We start from the raw sequence: 21,098 nt of genomic DNA, 5'->3' as shown, positions 1-21,098 counted from the left end.
TACGTCACAATTAATTGTCCACTGTGTCATTTCAGTTTTAATCTGACCGGGCAATAGTTGATTACGTTTTCTCCTGTGTTATTTTTGCATCATTCGGCCAGAACAGAAAATTGCTATGTCGTAACAACCGGAAAATGTCACAATCGCATGTAAAGATTACATTATAGAATGGAAAGTCCCGATTGTCATAAAGATCACTTACGCAATCAAATTGTCGTTTAACGTCCAATACGCATTTGAACGCCAAATGCCGATTGTCAGGTAGCATCCAGTACGCATTCGAACGGCAAATGTCGATTGTCAATTAGCGTCAAGTACGCACTCGAACGGCAAATGCCGATCGTCAATTAGCGTCAAGTACGCATTCGAACGGCAAATGCCGATTGTAAATTAGCGTCCAGTACGCATTCGAACGGCAAATGCTGATTGTCAATTAGCGTCATTCGAACGGCAAATGCTGATTGTCATTACGCTACACTACTTTAAATGATAATTGGAGCTTGAGAAGGACATAGATGACGAGAGAATATAGAAGCCCGGGAGTTTAATATCACAGGGGTGTTGAAAATCACAGACACTACTTAACAGATCATATCAATGCCAATTTGAACTTCAATTAACAATTTGAGAACTTCAATGAAGCATCGCAGCTCAATTATGAATGTCTGTTTGTAATGTGTAGACTCAAGCATCACCAGAACAATTTTTTAAGCTGGCTAATTGGGATAAACAAATTTAATTTTGAGAGCAAGACTCACCAAGAAAAATTGATTTTTCTATAGTTTCAAGTTGGCCGTTTTATCTTTGTTTCTCTTGCTGGAACTTATATATACCCCTGCAACCCCTAGTATCATATGTAACCTTTCTTTCAACACAGTGCCGTTTTTTGTAAATTTTGAATAATTTATGATCCTCAAGCTCAAGTAGAGACAAATTTCAATGTGATTGCCACTATCTAAAACGTTTGCAGAGAATTTATTACAGCATTAATTTTGATAAAAGAAACATCAATCTATTGTTAAACAATTATAGAACACAAAGTAAAACTGTAAAATATCATTTTTTCTAGGGTGCCTCAAGTAAACAGATTTAAAGAAACAGGATTCTAACTCCTACATTGAAAAATTAAGGTCGAATCCTGTGGGTCTGTTTTGAATTTTGCTCACTTCATTCAAAAATAACCTTGGGTCAGAAGAAAAACCTACCTGCATTTTTTCCACAATATGTAATGTAAAGAATGAAGGCAAAATAGAGAACTTTTACCGCATGTAACTCAGTTTTTTTTAAAGATGTCTAACTCTACCCCTCCTGATTCAGAAGTAAATTCACTTTGAACAGCAAGAAATCGCTTATAAAATGAAACTTTTCCACTTTTGTACAATACATCCATAATAAGTCTTGAAAGAAGTAAAAATAAAAACTTAATAGTAAAAAGGAAAATATGGAAAAAAATGTTGGTCCCGGTGGGGCTTGAACCTACGCCCCCCTGAAAATTGCAGTCAAAGTAGGTATATGGTAGGAATTGAATACTCTTCAAAATGGAGGTCTCTATCACGGGTCCAATACCTTAAGTAGTTACTGCTGTGAAAATGTTATTTCCAATAACATCTAAGGTCGGATATAGAAATCAGAAGTAGATTTATATGCAGTTTCTAAAAATAGTACACGTCGCCTACATGTCGACGGCACTGGCATACACGCCAGATCGTTGCGGCATATAAACACGTAAACACTTGAGTCTAGAAGATTGGAACATGAATTATAACTTATTTACTGTCAAACTAGAAATTGTAACTTTCGCCCACGACCAGATATAGATGCACCGATGTTGAGTTTGAAACTTACCGGGCTGAAACATTTTCTTACGGTAAAATTATAAAACAAATGAATTCATCAGTTAGAAATTGTTTGTTTCAGAAAATTAGATGTACTAAGCACTGAAGAAGACGATTATTTAGTCGGCATATAACGGAAGCAGAGTAGAATCTCACAGTCATGTAACAATCGTAGGGTGGAATGTAACAGCTATATTTTATCGTAGATTCATGTATAGGCGATTTCGCTATATGTTTTTATAGCAACTGCTGCGGATCGTTGGTAGAATTACTGAATACATGGCAATTTTATTCGTTTAAATTTATATCAAAGTTTTAAGGTTATTAAGGGTATATGTTGTTTAAAAAGAACATAGATCACTACGCCGATATCAAATTCATTATGCACTATTCTGTCTGTGCCTTGCCATGTTTACCTGGTGCAAACCAATTTATTTTCCTTGACTGAAATAGTCCAGTTGAAAACACTTTCTCCCTACACTTTGTCACGGTAAAAAATGAATTTCTCATTATTAAACAATTTAACTTAGCAGACATAAATGCATTTGTTGTGATATAATTACAACAAATGATAAAGGAACTGTACAGACAGACATGGAATACAGTCATTAATCTGTCTAGAATCTGTCTTCACAAATGTGCAATTATCTACTCTATCGTAGTGGTTTGAAAAAAAGAACACGAAACAGTCAAAACACCTGTGGATTGTTGGAGAATGAATTATGCCAACAAATATAAAATATCCATCATTGTCCATATCTCCATTTGATCCTGAGTTACAATATTTGTCAACATAAAACGGCTGGAATAAGTTGTCCAATAATGACCAGTCATTCATCTATTATTATGACAAATTGTAGGGAGAAAGTGCTTTCAACAGACGCATTTTCTGACAAAAAATAAATTGGCTTTCATTAAGTCAATACAGTAATGTAATTATTAAACAAAGCAGTCGGCAATAAACGTGATATCAGTCCAAGTATGTTGATTATTCTACTCATTGCATTCAACCGATTCAACAACAACAACATCAAAAATGCCACATGAAAACAATGACAAAAATAAAAAAAAGAAAAGCAGCGTTTAACAAAATGCTACGTCGAATGTGACAATGCTAATTGTGATGAAACAAAGGTTGGTTAGTATTATTCATACTCTTACATAGTGGAATTATGAGAAAAACATAGTGGAATTGTCAGGGAAAAGCAATGACTTACCAAATTTAGATTACATTGATTTGAACTCACCATCTGTTCAGCTATTATATATAGTTTTTATGTCAATTTTATTCATTTCATTGTTTTGTTTGTCTGCGGTTTAGTATTTCAGTTTTGTAACGGCGGACATTGCACCTAATGAGTGTTCCCAGATTTCGTACCATTATAACGTGACTCTCATCAATGTCATTGTTCTGTATGTCGTATGTTTAATTTTGTTGACCTGGTATAGGCCAAAACATCAGGCATTGATATTGTTGGTAACATGGGATCAAATGAGATGGTTAAAGGAAAGGTGTAGCAATTTCATTTCAACCAGAACTACTTTTATCCAAGGTACTGTCAAGACGAAGTCAGCTTATGCCAATGTATTGCTGGAAACGAAACAAACATAGCCCATACTGTATTACCAAAAGTTTACCATATATCTGGGGTGTTCTATAAAGATATAGGTTTATTTGATACATCTAAGAGATCTAAAAGTATACTTTTATACAATGCAGACAGTGAATTCCCTGGAGTAATCACGTCAGGCAATCAACATTATAATCCAGAACAGAATCTTTGGTATTATTGCCCACTGTAGACATAAACATCAACATTGTAGGAATTAATGTTTTAATCGTGCTACTAGGCAACAATTTTTATGCAATACGTGGTCAGGGAATATATTATCTCATATCAAACTAATACTAATTTATAAAACTTGTGTTTCCTTGGTCACGGTATACCTCTCTTGCCTAATAATATGTTTTCATTACTGGAAGACTTCATTTGCATTCGGTAATAGAAATAAAATACATAAAATGAATCCAATAAAAAATAAAAGGAAACTCGGTTTGATTGAGTTTGTTTATGAGAGATATGATGTTCATGTTTGCGTTATATAATACTTCGATTTTGTATAACAATTTTTTTCTTTTATTATTTATTTATTATTTTGAAAGCGTTTTGAAAAACTGTTAAGGTTGTTCAAAGTAAGTGGCCATTGTACATCTACCTTTTGTAATTCCCAAAGCTCTTGTTTGTTCAAATACAAACTAAGTTGATGCGGTAATTATCTTATAATATATAACTAGTAAGCAAACAAACGTATATTACAAACTCTACGAATATTTTCATGTTCTCATATTTTTAAATTTCCATACATCTTGTTTTATTCATGAATGCATTTTTTAACGAAATCTATCTATTTACCTACCTACCGACATACTCACCGACCGACCTAACCTCTTGAAAAACTGATAATGAGATGAAGTTGCTCCATATCAGAAACAGTAGTTTTTACTAATTTATTTAACCATATATCTATGACAACACTAATGAGTGAGAAGGAAACAATTGTCACCGTTTTGTCATCTTTACGTCCATAAGAAAATAGAACTAAGTGACGCTTTGTAAAATGTCAAACAAAATTTAACTATCTCTGATATATCTCCCTACGCTGGTTGTTAGTGTTATTGTGATAAGCAATTTCATTTTAGACAGCATATATTAAATAGTAGAACTAAAAAGAAAACAACGAACGCCTCCAAGCAAAACTTGCAGCGGACTCTGTTATATTTTCTGTGTATAAGAGGTAATGTAATATGCAACGCTTCTCTGGCCTTCTTCATCTCTGATTTTCATTTCACAGTTTTTCTTATTTTGTTTGTAGTATTCTGATGTCATTAGTTACGTCATACTTATGTATGAGCCTAGAGGTTTAGTGGATGATGTTTCGAGGTCTCATGGAATAGTTTAATGTCATGAAATATACTAGAGAGCCGGATATTCACAACTGCATCTACTTCCAATGGCAGACTTTTTGCTTGCATACCGTACTTTACAAACTATAGAACGAAATACTTCGGAAAACATACCAAATGTACTTTTCACTGGTAAGAAACTAAAACATGGATAAATTTAATCAAAACATGAAATAAAAAGAAAATGTGTTTGTTTATATGTAATAACAAACACATTGCGGGGAACGGAACAGACATAGTATGACATTAATGTCCATCACTTGAATGGAATGTATGTTCTAGTCTTCTACATAAAATATTAATTCATTTGATACATCTAATTGTTCCGAAAAAAATACATTTCTGTGGAAGCCAGACAGTGAAATCCCTTGCGTATCTTGTAACGCATTCAACATCATTAGCCCGAACAGATAATTAAACAAAATCTTTAGAATTATTGCCAACAGTAGACATAAAACATAATCATTTTAGAAATAATTTTTTATATTCATTGCTATTAGCCAACAGTATTTTATGCAAAACGTGGCCAGGGAATATGTTATGTAATATTAAACTAATATTACCCAAAGAACTTGCGTCTCAAAGGTCATCTAATACCTCTCTGGCCTAATCATAAATTTTCATTACTGGAAAACTCAATTTGCATTCAATAATGGAAATAAAATACGTTCTCCTTGACAAAAGGTTTAGTCAGTGCTTTCATGGAAGTAAAATATAACACAAAGTAAGATTTCGATGTTTCTTCAACCCGCCCGCTTAGCTCAATAGGGGAGCGTCAATCTACGGATCGCGGGCTCGTGAGTTGGATTCTCGGTTATATTCTCCATGACAATTTGATAATTAAAAACACATTGTACCTGAAATCATTTATCCTCTGATTCATTTGGGGAAGTTGGGATTTACTTGCGGAGAACAGGCTTGCACTGGTACAGAATCCAGGAACACTAGTGAAGTTAACTGCCCGCCGTTACATAACTGAAATACTGTTGAAAAACAGTGTTAAACCCAAAACAAACAAACAAATCGATGTTTCTTCCCATAGACTTAAAAACCATCTCCATTCTTTTTGCTGTAGACATATTTATTTGAATTTTAGATTTATCTACTCTAAAATATACTCTGACAATTTCAGATATCATTAGAGCATGTCGCCATGCCCTATTTAAGACACTGACAGGGTTTTGAAAGTGGCAGTCAAATATCAAAACTAAGAACCGAAGCAAACTGTGAATCAATCTTCACTGCAAACTTATTATCTTTTCTATTATTTTCATTTCAGTACAATGTCAAACAATCATACAACACAAGGTTTTAGGCTCTATGTATATACTGACTAAGTCAAGAGCCATTATTCTGGGCTAGCAACAAAACACCTGAAGCTGAATGACATTCCTAAAATATTTACTGATTCTAAGTCAAATTGGTTTTGAGATACATGCAACACAAACTGTTTGACCATCTATACACATTTTGATTGTCAAGGGCCATAACTCTAGTATGATTTTACTGAGTGTAATCCCAAACAAAACCACAGTTGCACAACTTAAGGTGCTGAATAACAATCCAACATGTTGGATGACACTAAGTCAAACACATGTTGTAAATATGGTTTATACAGCATTTTAATTCCTTTTTTTTTTTTGGTTTATATTGCAGTTTCAAGGTTTTATGTACAGTTTAGTTTTAAAAGAGTCAAGCTGATTAGGACACTTTCAATCTAAGCGGTCTCTACTATCTAACAATAATTGCCTTGCTATGTTGACTTAATGCAAACCAATTTATTTTCTTTTATAGTAATATGTCAGTTGTGAACACTTTCTCCCTACAATTTGCTACGCTAAGGGATGGATTGCTTGTCAGTACTGGGCAATTTCAAGTAATTCCAGCTATTTCTTGTTAATTTGGAGTTTGATGCCTGTCAACATTGTAGAAGATGCCAACATTTCTGAATAAATTTGTGACAGTTTCGAATATATTCCATGGGATTATTAAATGCAGTACTGACTGAAGCATATCCGAATTTGCCAAAGGAAAATATAAATAAAATTATCCACTTGCATCAACAATAGCAGCAGTGGCCATATCAAAAATCAGTTTGTGTAACAATAAAAATTCACCACTTACCACAGCAGCAGACTTATTCAAGTCTACAGAGGAAGTTTCAATAGATATTGATATGATTTGTTGAGTACTGTCACTTTCCATTCCATAAAATCTACAAGAACATCGCTACATTGGCCTCTAGAGTGCTGAATTGTCTGTCATCACGTAGGTGATTAAATAATGAAGAAACAAAACCTTTTTTGACTTCACTTTATCCAATATTCTAAGAATATACAGATAATTAAATGCTGTAAAATGTTTTCTACTCACCCATTAGTTTTATCTAAGAGATTTGTAGTAGAATGAGTTTAGTGTTATTACACTTTATGGTTCATTGGGGATTAAGGGGTCAATTAAACATTTACGCATAAAACAATCTGCTTCAACAATTGATGTGGTTGGTACTGTGTGCTGTTTGTTTACAATCAGTTTTAACAATAAATAATTTACGATGAATCAATACTACCATTTTTTTCTACATTTAATTATTTGATATCTCCAAATGTCAGCCTGAATATAAGACGCATTCTAACAGTTTCCATTACTTCTTTACACTAACACATATTCGACAAGTTAATAGCAGAAATCCATTAAGAATATTTAACCTTGATAGGTGAGAACGATATGAAAATAGTTTTGTGATAATGCACAATCCCATAAGAATCAGCAGTTTGTCAATAAATGAATCAAGCACGGCAGTTTGAATCTGTGAGATTAACATGATCACTACAAATGCAGGAGAAATAAATGCATCTGTTGTGCACAATTTGGACACATTTGGAGAATTTCTACAGACAGACATGGTATATAGCTGTTCAAGTATATGTCTCCACAAATGTGCAATTACTTAATATATCATTTTGGATTTAGAGAAAATAACACATTTCTATGAAAACCAGACATTCAATAGAATAAACAAAAAGTATAATCGTAAAAGACTTATCAGTCTTATTTTCTAATATAGTAAAAATGGTATTTTATCAACAATAGGAAGCTTGTAAGACTTCTTTAGTCACGGCAATGACAGCTTTTCTTATTTTCAAGTTAAGACATTTTGTCAATGTTTCACTGTCCAACATGGAATGCTCTGAGGGGTCAACTGAGAGACTCCCAGCTCAGGTATGTTCAATGTCAGTGGACTTGTGCATGCTTGTTTTGTCAATAATACTCTCTCCAATGAATAGAACGCAATCAGGCAAAATAATATCAAGTTCGGTTTGACTGAGTCTGTTCTGTGGAGGTAATGAAATGTGAAGCATCACTCCGGCTTAAGCGTTACTCTATCATAATCATAATATGGAATGGACTCAATTATCTCAAAGAAAATGAAAATATAAGAACACCTGAGTTCAAGCACAGGTAGAATATCTAATGTCAAGTGGTGGACACATGAAATACAATACATATTCATATTTTAGGTTAGAACACATTGACATGATATGTCGTATCCGCATTCATGTAAAAATGTCAAATTTGCCCTTGACATGATTGTATCCATGATAATTACAATGCGATGTACTCTTAAATATTAATAGATTGTACATCAAATTTTAATAACCACTGACAGAATTTACCGTAATGCGTTTTATATATGCATCATATTGTTTGTAAAAATGATATGTGTTTACAACGAGTCATGCCGTTCCAATTGCAGGAAAAACTCTTGCGTCAAATTATCAAATATCATTCATGCGTCTTATTAAACTTTACTGTTGATACTATCCATACATCTGTATTTCTATATAATTAAACATTTATTTTAGTGTTTTCTAGAATGTAGAATAATATCAATTGATATGAAACAAACTTAAAGGCACTGACCTGCAAATAGTAGGACAACTGAAAAAAAAACAACATGTTTTATATATCAGAAAATTATTGCTAGATTTTTAATGAAAAGAAAGATTCATAAGAAGGTTTTGAAACATAGTTATTGACAGATAATTTGTTATGGAAACACGTCGGAATCAGTTGTTTTGACTATAATGTTTCCATTCAAATTTGAGAAGCATTTGTAACGGGATACCCGAGGTATAAAGCGTTATATTCAAAGGACAAGAAATGCCTGGCAAAAAGTTAACTTTATATGAAAGCCATCCTCAAGTCTTTCATAACGCTGAACGAATTTTTAGAAAAGATATGGCAGATTTTGATTTAAGAAAATGGCTGATCATAGAGGCAGCCATTTTAGTGTGTTTATGACGTCATTTACATGCGGCTGAATTCTTTATTTAGCAAATAACCTTTTAAAAAGATTAATTTCATATGTGTCTTGGGTGTAAGATACAAAACATTGCAATTTATTTCATTGTAGGTGGAAAAATGTAGATGAATTATTTTACAGAATTAAACAATCTAGAAATTTAATAAATCCGTCATTTTTTGTTTTTGTCATGGAAATAAAATGGCCGCCATTTTTACCAAATATTTAAATGTTCAAAAATTTATTGTTACGGCGTCCCGAGTTCGATTCCCGAGTAGTGCATGTTTTTCTTTTGTCTTGAGATGAATTTTTTAAGATAGCTCATGTTTTAATGTTCATAATATGACCAAACATAAATTTAAAGGACAGATCATTTTACCGAAATCTAGATGTCGGTGCCTTTAAATACATTCTATATGATAAAATGTTTTACGCAGATAAAATATACATCCTGTCTCAGACAATTCTAATTACATCTATTGCCTATATCTATCACAATTCTTCTTCTGTGTAAAATTGATATATTGCCGATTAAAACGAATTTTGACGACAACGGGTTACCACTGTTTGTTTATGCCAGCCTTTCAAGCTTCATTTGCTGTCCCAGACAAAAATCAACAATGAGAAGTGATCATTTAATCATGTCACTTTATCTCTTTGTGTCCAATTCGGATAAAGTGAAGACAGGCCAGGTTTCTGTTTCTTCGGTTATTTGATATACTCCGCACTCAGATCATTTTCAGCCTGAGTGATCCCACTTAGCGGAAAGTAACTACAACTTTTTCTTACAAATTTGCATACACTAAAAAAGCACGATTATCAAAACAGATCATTTTGATATTATTAATGTTTCTGTAGGCAGAGTTCTATTAGTCATTTTGGAAAAGTATTTGAAACGTGTAATGAAGACATGAGATAAGCGGAACAAGACTTCGTATTATATGTGAATATATAAGTCAGCTAAAATAAGCAAATAAAAATATTATTTCATAGCTCGTAAATTCCGCTTATCTCATCGGTCGAAAGATCTGTGAAACACCAGGCACTCATACCGGGTTTCTTTTAACACGTTATCTAAGCATCAAACAATAACTGTTTATTGTATATTCACTATGTTAGACAAGTACAAATTAGCTTAGCGGTAAAGCATACTGGTCATGTTCAACTGATCTATTGACGCGTGGGTTCGAACGCAATGACACCATCAATAATTTCTTTTTTGTTATTTTTTTTTGGCATAAAAAATAACAAATTTATTTTAGTGTTTATCATCATTTGCTCTACTACGCAGACAATTATAAACGGTGGAGTGGATCAGAGTAGCGACTTTGATCACTTTGCGGGTACACCAGTCTTCTCACACTCCTAGTTTGATTTGAACCATACATATTTGGTACCAGGGATACGGGGACCCTCTAGCTGTTCAAATGTGTCACTGCACAATTTTTGTATATGTTTATATATCAGAATTGTGATTGATTTCATTCCGGTAAGCATCATTTCTCGGCTGAAACCCAGCCCAGCCGCTCAAGTTTTCAATATATTATAAGTATCCGCAAAAAGACAATATATGTTCCTACCAATTGGTTTTTAGCACTTGTAAATATCTGCAGCAGTATTTGTGAAAAACTGTTCGGATGTGGCGATCGGAGAAACCAAACAAGACACTTCTGACTTTAACAGTTGAGTACAATATGAACATATTCAAATATATGCTTAATGATTTCAATATGTATTGCGGGAAGCGAAACAAACATAGTCCATATTGTATTAGCAAAAGTTTACTAAGTATCTGGAGTGTTCTATAAAGATATAGATTTATTTGAAACATCTAAGAGATCTAAAAGTATACTTTTATATCATGCAGACAGTGAATTCCCTGTAGTAATCACGTCAGGCAATCAACATTATAATCCAGAACAGAATCTTTGGTATTATTGCCCACTGTAGGCATAAACATCAACATTGTAGAAATTGATATTTTAATCGTGCTACTAGGCAACTTAATTTTCATGCAATACGTGGTCAGGGAATATTTTATCTCATATCAAACTAATACTAATTTATAGAACTTGTGTTTCCTTCGTCACGGTATAACTTTCTTGCCTAATGATATATTTTCATTACTGGAAGACTCCATTTGCATTCAGTAATAGAAATAAAATACATAAAACAAACCAATAAAAAACTAGAACTGTCACAGGAGTGACTCATACCCCCACCATACGGTCTTGTCACAGAAGAATGGCAACCATAAGGAATCTTAAAAATACTTTGGAGTACTTCATCCTGGGCTTCCACATATAAGTAATACTAGTATAATACTAGTATAGTAATACTAGTAAATATATTAAATCTCTAATATTAGAGATACACTAAAAGTGAATACAATACAAAAAAGTGTCTTACCGACCCATGTTACCACGGAAAAATGTTTTTACTTTTTACATAGGACTTATAATAAAAAAAGTTAGAAAAATACCTAAAATATTGAAAATCTAAAAATAGGATTTCTAAAAATAGACTTATTCCTGGAATTTAAGGGGAAGAAACTCAGTACAATGGTTAAAAAAGGTTACTTCCCTTTGGCTCTAAGCCAATCAGAATGAGATATAGTGAAAATACATCAAAATTAACCTTAAATTCTAGGTAAAAGGGGACACAATTCAAGAAAAATAGTGTCAGAGTTATGCACCTTGTGTCATATGATGTGGGTGATGAGGTGGAACATCTGTTTTAAGTCTGTATCAAATCCATTCAGTAGTAATTGAGATATAGTGAAAATACATCAAAATTAACCTTAAATTCTAAGTAAAAAGGGGCATAATTCATAAAAAAATTGGTGTCAGAGTTATGCACCTTATGTCACATGATGTGGGTGATGAGGTGGAACATCTATTTTAAGTTTGAATCAAATCCATTCTGTAATAATTGAGATATAGTGAAAATACATCAAAATCAACCTTAAATTTAAAGTAAAAGGGGACATAATTCATAAAAAAATTATGTCATAGTTAAGCACCTTATGTCACATCATCTAGGTGATGAGGTGGAACAACTATTTTAAGTTTGAATCAAATCCATTTAGTAATAACTGAGATATAGTGAAAATACAACAAAATTAACCTTAAATTCTAAGTAAAAGGGGACATAATTCATGAAAACTTGGTGTCAGAGTTAAGCACCTTGTGTCACATGATGTGGGTGATAAGGTGGAACATCTATTATAAGTTTGAATCAAATCCATTCAGTAGTAACTGAGATAAAGTGAAAATACATCAAAATCAACCTTAAATTCTAAGTAAAAAGAGGCATAATTCATAAAAAAATTGGTGTCAGAGTTATGCACCTTATGTCACATGATGTGGGTGATGAGGTGGAACATCTATTTTAAGTTTGAATCAAATCCATTTAGTAATAACTGAGATATAGTGAAAATACAACAAAATTAACCTTAAATTCTAAGTAAAAGGGGACATAATTCATGAAAACTTGGTGTCAAGAGTTATGCACCTTGTGTCACATGATGTGGGTGATAAGGTGGAACATGTATTTTAAGTTTGAATCAAATCCATTTGGTAATAACTGAGATAATAGATTTCGGGACGCGACGGGACGGGACGGGACGGGACGCGACGGGACGCGACAAAACTTACTCCTATATACCCCCCTCAAACATGTTTGGTGGGGGTATAATAAAAGCAAACTCGGTTTGATTGAGTTTGTTTATGAGAGATATGATGTTCATGTTTGCGTTTTATAATACTTCGATTTTGTATAACAGTTTTTTTTCTTTTATTATTTATTCATTTTTTTGAAATGTTTCGAAAAAAAACACTGTTAAGGTAGTTCAGAACAATTGACCAGTGTACGTGTATTTTTAGTATTTCCTATAGCTCTTGTTTGTTAAAATACAAACTATGTTGATTCATGTATGCATTCCAGGATTCCTTACCGAAATCTATCAATCTATCTTCCTACCTACCTACCGACCGTCCGACAGACAGACCTAATCTTTTGAAAAACCAATAATGAGATGAAGTTGCTCCATATCAGAAACAGTAGTTTTTCCTAATTCATTTAAACATAATCTATCAAAATACTAATCACTGAGAAGCAATCAATTGTCAGCGTTTTGTCATCTTTACTTTCATAAGAAAATAGAATTAAGTGACGAGAATCAAACCTTTCAATTCAACTATCTCTGCTAAAACTCCATATGCTGGTTGTTTGTGTTATTGTGATAAGCAATTTCATTTTAGACAGCAGATATTAAACAGTAAAATACAAAACAAAACAACGAACGCCTCCAAGCAAAACTTGCAGCTGACTCTTACATTTTTGTCTGTGCATGAGAGGTAATGTTATATGCAACGCCTCTCTGGCCTTCATCTCTTATTTTCATTTAACAGTTTTACTTATTTTGTTTGTAGTATTCTGATGTCAATAGTGACCCCTTATCACGTCATACTTATGGTAGAGCCTAGAGATTTAGTGGATGATCTTTCGAGGTCTCAAAGAATAGTTTACAATATACAAGAGAGCCGGATATTCACAACTGCATCAACTTCCAATGGCAGACCTTTTGCTGGCATACCGTATTTTGCAAACTATAGACCGAAATACTTTCTTTGTAACACTCTTTCTAACAATAGCGTTTTTAAACTAGCTCTCGTAAAGAGAAATGACGTCATGACGTTTAAATGATGCACAACAACGAGGTTTCCGGTTAGGAATATCATTTGCAGTTTCCCGTTACGGTATTTGTTTTATTTATTTTTTTTTAAAAAAAATAACAACACCCTTATTTTGAATCGAGGAATGTACTATGAAAAAGAACATCTACCAAGGCATTTGATTTTTTATCGAATTTTGCGAAAACAATATATAATCAATGCACTGGTAGTTGGTTGTCATCAACAAGACGAGATTCATCTGGTATGGGTCATCTCTTATTTGCATTTGCGCAACACGTTTCCTTGTAGATAACTGTTTGTGATGAAAATGGTGACAGTACATTACAACACAGGCGCTGGTTCCTTTACACTGAAAGAGAATTATGTTTTGCACTGTTGCCAACACGTTTAAACTGAACCATTTAAAATGTCGAAAAACTTCAGCTCAAAAAGCGTGCGTGCGCCGATATTCAAAATAAGTCAATGAAGCGTATGGGTAATCGATCAACGAAGCATGCGCCGTTGAACTTCAATATGCCCCATACGCGCCGGATATTAAATTAGGTCGCAGGAGTTTATAATATTCAAATTGTGGTATGAATTTAGAGGCTCTGATTAAATAATTCTCAATAACATAACTAAAACCCATACTATCATATGCAAAACATAAAATACCGAGAGGAATTACAAAAGGGATGAGGACACATATTTAATTTGTGTATAGACTCAATTCTTCTCCACAACAAAAAGCACTACAGCTCTTAGAGGTTTTCAAAACATGAGTTTGTTTTAGGTTTCATTCTGTCTGTAAATGGATACATCGAAATATTTAAAAAATGCATTAACCAGTGTGTTAGAAGATGCAGGTCAATCTACAGTTAGCATTTTATGCACTGTTGCTAACTATATTTTTTTAGTGGGTTAATATTAGAAAAAAAGTCGAGCTTCAGCATTGTCAGTAAAAAGTTATCCATTTCTCCACAAACATGCAACACTATGGAACATTTCAAAACTTGGAATTATATTTTATTCAATATAGCAAACTGGACTATAAAGAAAACAAAATAATATATTTCATTGTTATATAAAGTACATTTCCAGTGAAAAAAAAAACACATTTCCCCGGAGAAACAACCTCTAAGAGTAGATGACTAGCTATCAGGATTCTTTCTTACGATCTATTTGAACAAACATCAGCAAAGCTGTAAAGTAACAAGCAAAATATAGATCTATCTTTTTCCCCAAGTGAAGTTTCCGAAAGCTTCTCCCACTTTGTCACGGTATCACGTTAGCTTAATTCATCTCAAAAATAGACTGATTGCATTTTAGGTGCTTGTTTAAGAACATTTTCTGAATCTAGAAACTTCGTGAGAGCTGTCAATATTTGTTATTCATGAGTGTACAACTTCAACAATCTGTAGAGACCTCATTAAATTCTTCGTTTCCAACGTAATTTAGTTCCGATGAAGAAAGAAACATTATCTAAAATATAGTTTTGCATAAAAGAAGGTTCGTAACACTGTTATAAATCAAGTTCCTTAATACACCAGGTAAATATAACTGCAAATAAGGAACTGACATTCAAAGTGATTTTCTCTACAGTTGAAAACATTATTATATCAGATTATTCCGAATTTTCTAAAGTATAAAAATATAAAATAATGTAGTTGTGAAAGAGTCTGAACTTTTTTACATGCATTTTACACTTTCTTTCACGTGTACGGTAGTTTTTTTTAACAGTTCCGTGGTAACGAAAAATAGAAAACTATAGGAAATACAATTACAGATTGTTGGCGTCCAAATGGTTTGATTACACTTTAACTCTCTTAAACAATAAATGTCAACTGACATCTGAACCCAACAAGACAAAACCTAAAAGTAAAACTTAAACCATAAAGAAAATCAGATACATGTACAACAATTATGGTCAAAAGAAGACCACAATAAATAAGAATGCTCTTTCCTAGCTCAGGGCTAGTCAATATTTTCAAAATTCTGTCCATTAACTATCACTTTCCATACTCATTAAGTCACACTTGGTACTTTTACCGACCGACTGAATTCAGTTTATTTATCGCAAATAGGACGTCAGACTTTGAAAGTGTCGACATTACATAAATATACGTTAATGACCATTTTTAATCCCCCGCCGTGGCGGAGGGATTATAGGAATGGTCTGCGTCCGTCCTTCCGTCTTTCCGTCCGTCCGTCCTTCCGTCCGTCCGTCCGTCCTTCCGTCCGTAACAAAATCGTGTCCGGTCCATATCTCCTAAACCCCTTGAAGGATTTTCATGAAACTTGGGTCAAATGATTATCAAGACGATGTGCAGAACCCATGAGTCAGCCTTGTCAGTTCAAGGTCAAGGTCACAACTCGAGGTCAAAGGTTTGAGCCTGCCATTTTGTGTCTGCTCCATATCTCTTAAACCCCTTGAAGGAATTTTATAAAACTTGGATCAAATGATCACCTCATCAAGATAATGTGCAAGACCCATGAGTCAGTCATGCCGGCTCAAGGTCAAGGTCACAACTTAGGGTCAAAGGTTTGAGCCTTCCATTTTGTGTCTGCTCTTTATCTCCTAAACCCCTTGAAGGATTTTCATCAAACTTGGGTCAAACGATAACCTCATCAAGGCAATGTGCAGAACTTATGATTCAGCCATGTCGGCTCAAGGTCAAGGTCGAAACTGAAGGTCAAAGGTTTGAGCCTTCCATTTCGTTTCCGCTCTATATCTCCTGAACCCCTTGAAGGAATTTTATAAAACTTGGGTCAAATGATTACCTCATCAGAACGATGTGCAGAAATTATGAGTCAACCATGCCAGCTCAAGGTCAAGGTCACAACTAAGGGTCGAAGGTTTGAACCTTCCATTTGGTGTCCACTCTGTATCTCCTTAACCCCTTGAAGGATTTTCATCAAACTTGGGTCAAATGATCACCTCATCAAGAACTCATGAGTCAGCCATGTCAACTCAAGGTCAAGGTCACAACTGAAGGTCAAAGGTTTCAGCTCTGTATCTCCTAAACCCCTTGAAGGATTTTCATGAAACTTTGGTCAAATGATCACCTCATCAAGATGTTGTGCAGAATTCATGAGTCAACCATGTCAGTTCAAGGTCAAGGTCACAGCTAAAATCAAAGGTTTACCCTTTCACTATCTATAGCAGTGGCGGGGGATTTAGCTGTCTTTCAGACTGCCTTGTATCTTATTCATATTCATCGACAAATCCCAGTTTTTTTTATTGAACCTTGTTAAGAAATCGTAACGTTAGAAGAAATGTAAAAAGAACACGATTCAGTAAGAAACTAGACTGTGTGTCCATAGGACACTGGTGCCCACACTTCCTGTCATTTTATATAGATTCAAGACTGTAGATGAAATATTTGAAATATTTTTAAGGACTTTAAAACACTTTGTGTGTATTATTCACTAAGTCAATGACTATAACTGGTCTAGCGGAATAAAATCCCAAAGCAGGCGCGTTGCGAGGCATCTGGACTTGGGGCGACATGAGATATGGCGGGTGAGACAGGGTGGATGTGGGAGGGGTGTCCCCTCCCAGGTTGTGGGAAAATGTTTGCAAATAAATGACACGATTTCTTTGCATTTGAATACTAAGGACATATTGGTCGGAGGTGAATGCCCCTGGTTCGGATCCTGGCTACTCCCATTGCGGTGTGTCCTTGGGCAAGTAAAGGCATTTTATCACGATTGACTCAGTCGACCCAGCTGTAAATGGGTACCAGCAAATTGCTTGGGGTAAGGTATACTGGTTTTAACTGTTCTAAATAAAGGGTCGCTAAAAAGTTCTACAGCTCTACATAATTGTTTCACAAAGCGACGGCAAATAAAATTTACCTTTTTACCTTTACCATATAACAATTTATATCCAGAAGTTATTTGTGCCAATCTTACCAAAAGAAGCTCTATTTAAGCAATGCTTGAAATAATTCTGAAAGCTATTGAAATTTCAAAATGTTTCATTGTCTTGCAAACTGTAGACATTTTTTTTATAAAACGGAGCCACTACTTTTGAACTATGCTATGGAATAACACAATTTAAATTATTCTTGTGTGTGTGTGTGTGTGTGTGTGTGTGTGGGTGTGTGTGTGTGTGTGTGTGTGTGTGAGAGAGAGAGAGAGAGACATTTTAGGTATTTATTATAATTCAGGATAATTACGAGTTTTGAAATGAATAAATCCATATTAAAAGAACAATGTAGCTTATGTTTTATGTATTTATTTTAAAAGAAAAAGCCACTATGAACTAACGAAGTTATATACGGCTAGTTAGAGTACAAAAACGGCTTGTTTTTTTTTATTATATGGGACATTCTAAAATAGGGAGATGGTTATGCATTTTTATCAAAGACTGAAGTTACAATTCTGTGATAAAAGAATTGTTGTCTTATGAAATAAACTAAAGATTCTGCGATGTCATTAAAACAAGCATATAAATAAATAATAGATGGCTCTATTAAAGCTTCTTCACTTAATTCTAGACCATAGGTTAGTCACTGGTTAATCATAGTCTCTACAATGAGCCTATATGTCGGTATAACATAATTAACTTGTCAGTTTGACGTTCTTTACAACACAACAATTAGTGTTAAGGCAACAAAAATAACATAAAAAAGTTTTAAAAAAAGTGTTTCTCTAGAAAAGTTTGTCAGCCAGTATCTGACATGTACTCCATCAATGCCTAATTAGTTTTAGCTTTTTTTCTAATTTTCTGTGGAACTGTAAAATAGTGAATCTTGTTTCCTTATCACATACAATCGTCCACACAACTTGAAATATTGATGATTTTGTGCAATTTAAGAATGTTACCTGCCATAAGTTCAGTTACTAAATATGTTTGCGTTGTTTTAATTTGTGAGTATTGTTTAGAATAATGACAGAACAGCATGTTTGCACATGTGCTTTAATAAACAAGAGGCAATGCGGTGATTGTGTGATAATTACACGCTGCATGTTTTACTATTACAATAAATACTGTAAAAAGGAGGACAACCATTGGAGATTAAACCAATGCTGAGCCTATTTTAAAGAATTGGAGAGGCAGACAGACAGGGAAACAGCAACACTTACTGGTTGGTCGTACTGTGTCTGTTTCTCTGTCTGTCTGTCTCTCCAATAATAACCATTGTCAGTTTATTTCACAGATAACAGTAAACTGTTTTGATGATAGGGTCACAAAAAACGATATAATGACGGAAAATTGTGCTGACGTTGATTCAATTCAAGCCTTAATGCTGAAACACAAGGACAAAAATCCATTATAAAAAGCTACATTCCATGAACGCAATCCCTATATACAAGTTTAACCATTTGCGGAAGAACCTAAAGAGAAAGTAAAACAATTAAAACTAGTGGAAATCACGGATCAAGGAACACAGTCGGGCACCACCTTGGAATGGTGACAACTGTACCACTTTGGAATTTAAATCAATTAATAAACTATTTACGGCTTTAGATAAATGAAGCTTCTTTTTGAACATGCCTTGAATACCAACTGCAAAGGTACAAACAAACACAATGTAGAACTATTTATTTCTTGAAGTGAAATTCTGTTATGCTTCGTCGTCCTAACACGACACGATAGTTTCTCTCTCCATTACCTAATTAGATTGATGGGATTTTCCAAAGCTTGTTTTAGGATCTAAACACTTCTCGACAGTTATCAATATTTGTAATTCATGAATATAAAGCTGCATTACTTTTGGAGTTCTTAACCCTTACCCTGCTAAATTTCTGTAATAAACTGATCCATATTTCAATTTGGACAGTACCTTTCACTGTTAAAAGGGGTGCTTGCCAAAAAGATATTAACTAGATGGCAAATAGTGCAGAGGTTTCAAGAGTAGCAAATTTTGGCCCGGGTACGCTTTCTGAATTACAGAGATGAAGGTCATTTAAAAACATATATATTTATCTCGCTATAAATTATGTTTATGAAACTAAGGATTGCCATGAATGGGTACCTTTTGTATTAAATAGATAAATGTGTCTGTTAATTTCCCTAACACCTTAGAAGCGGACACGTCAAAAATATTTGCTGATGTATGCGCTTTCCAAAGAGATCTTTTGCAGTTGTATACAACTTTTCAATCATAATCCATACAATTTCAAATATAGCGAAATTTGGCTCGGGTACGTTTTCTGAATTACAAAGATGAAAGTCATTCATAGGCATATATATTCTTCTCGCTATTAATTATGTTTATGAAACTAAGGATTTCCATGAATGAGTATCTTTTTTATTAAATATATAAATGTTTCTACCAATTTCCCTACCACCTTAAAGGCGGACACGTCAAAATATTTGCTGATGTATTGGCAGCCATTCAAGTCGTATCGAATCACCAATCAAAAGTACCTGCATTTAGCTAATTCTATGTGCTTTCCAAAGAGACCTTTCGCAGTTAAATACAACTTTGCAATCATAATCTATACTCTTTCAAGTATAGCGAAATTTAGCCCGGGTAGATTTTTCTGAATTACAGAGATGAAGGTCATTTATAGGCGTTTATGAAACTAAGGATTAACATGAATTAATATCTTATTATTAGATTTCCTAATTCTGATTAACGTATTGATTTAAAGCACCTCTGTTAACTTCAGTTTAAGTACGCACAACATGTTTCTTTTGCAGATAATGAAATGGCAATGTAGTGTAACTGATTATAAGAGAAACTGTGAATACCTATGGAAGTACAGAGTGAATGTCTAAAGTAAAAAAGTTGCAAACACCTAAACTCTTGATTAAGGGCTCTTGCAAAGTATGTCTTGCTTTTTTCAAAATTTTCATACCATTCCTTAAAACTTAAAAAAATTATATTCTTGAAAATATTGAGCATCCTGAGAATACCACTTGTAAACAATAATTTGATAGATGAAAAGCTTAAAGATAAGTTCTGTAACCGGCATTCGGTACGAGCCCATCTGTCAGCTCAGCTTAATCAATTTACCTCCAACTAGCCTAGCGTCAAAATAATTTTGTCTATTTTATATTAAGGAAAGAAGACCAAGCAACAAAGAAGATTATAAAAAGCAATCTCTGGATGCATGTTTGCCAGCCACAGTCATACATGCGCTCTCTCAATGCCAAAGTTGTATAAATCTTTACTTTTTGAACATTATTCTTTGCAACTATAAATTGCTGATTCCTAACTACATGTATACATATTCTGAGATTAAATATCTCGCACAAATTACAATACACACCGATGCATTGATAATTTCTGTGCATATACAAAACTGTAATCACTGAATGTGTTTTTCTTTTTATTTTGCAAGCATTTTACTGAATACAT

The sequence above is a fragment of the Mercenaria mercenaria genome, chromosome 13, assembly GCF_021730395.1.
Source record: "Mercenaria mercenaria strain notata chromosome 13, MADL_Memer_1, whole genome shotgun sequence".
NCBI classification, from domain to species: domain Eukaryota; kingdom Metazoa; phylum Mollusca; class Bivalvia; order Venerida; family Veneridae; genus Mercenaria; species Mercenaria mercenaria.
The sequence above is the reverse complement of the archived record's forward strand: the minus strand, read 5'-3'. Positions refer to the sequence as shown.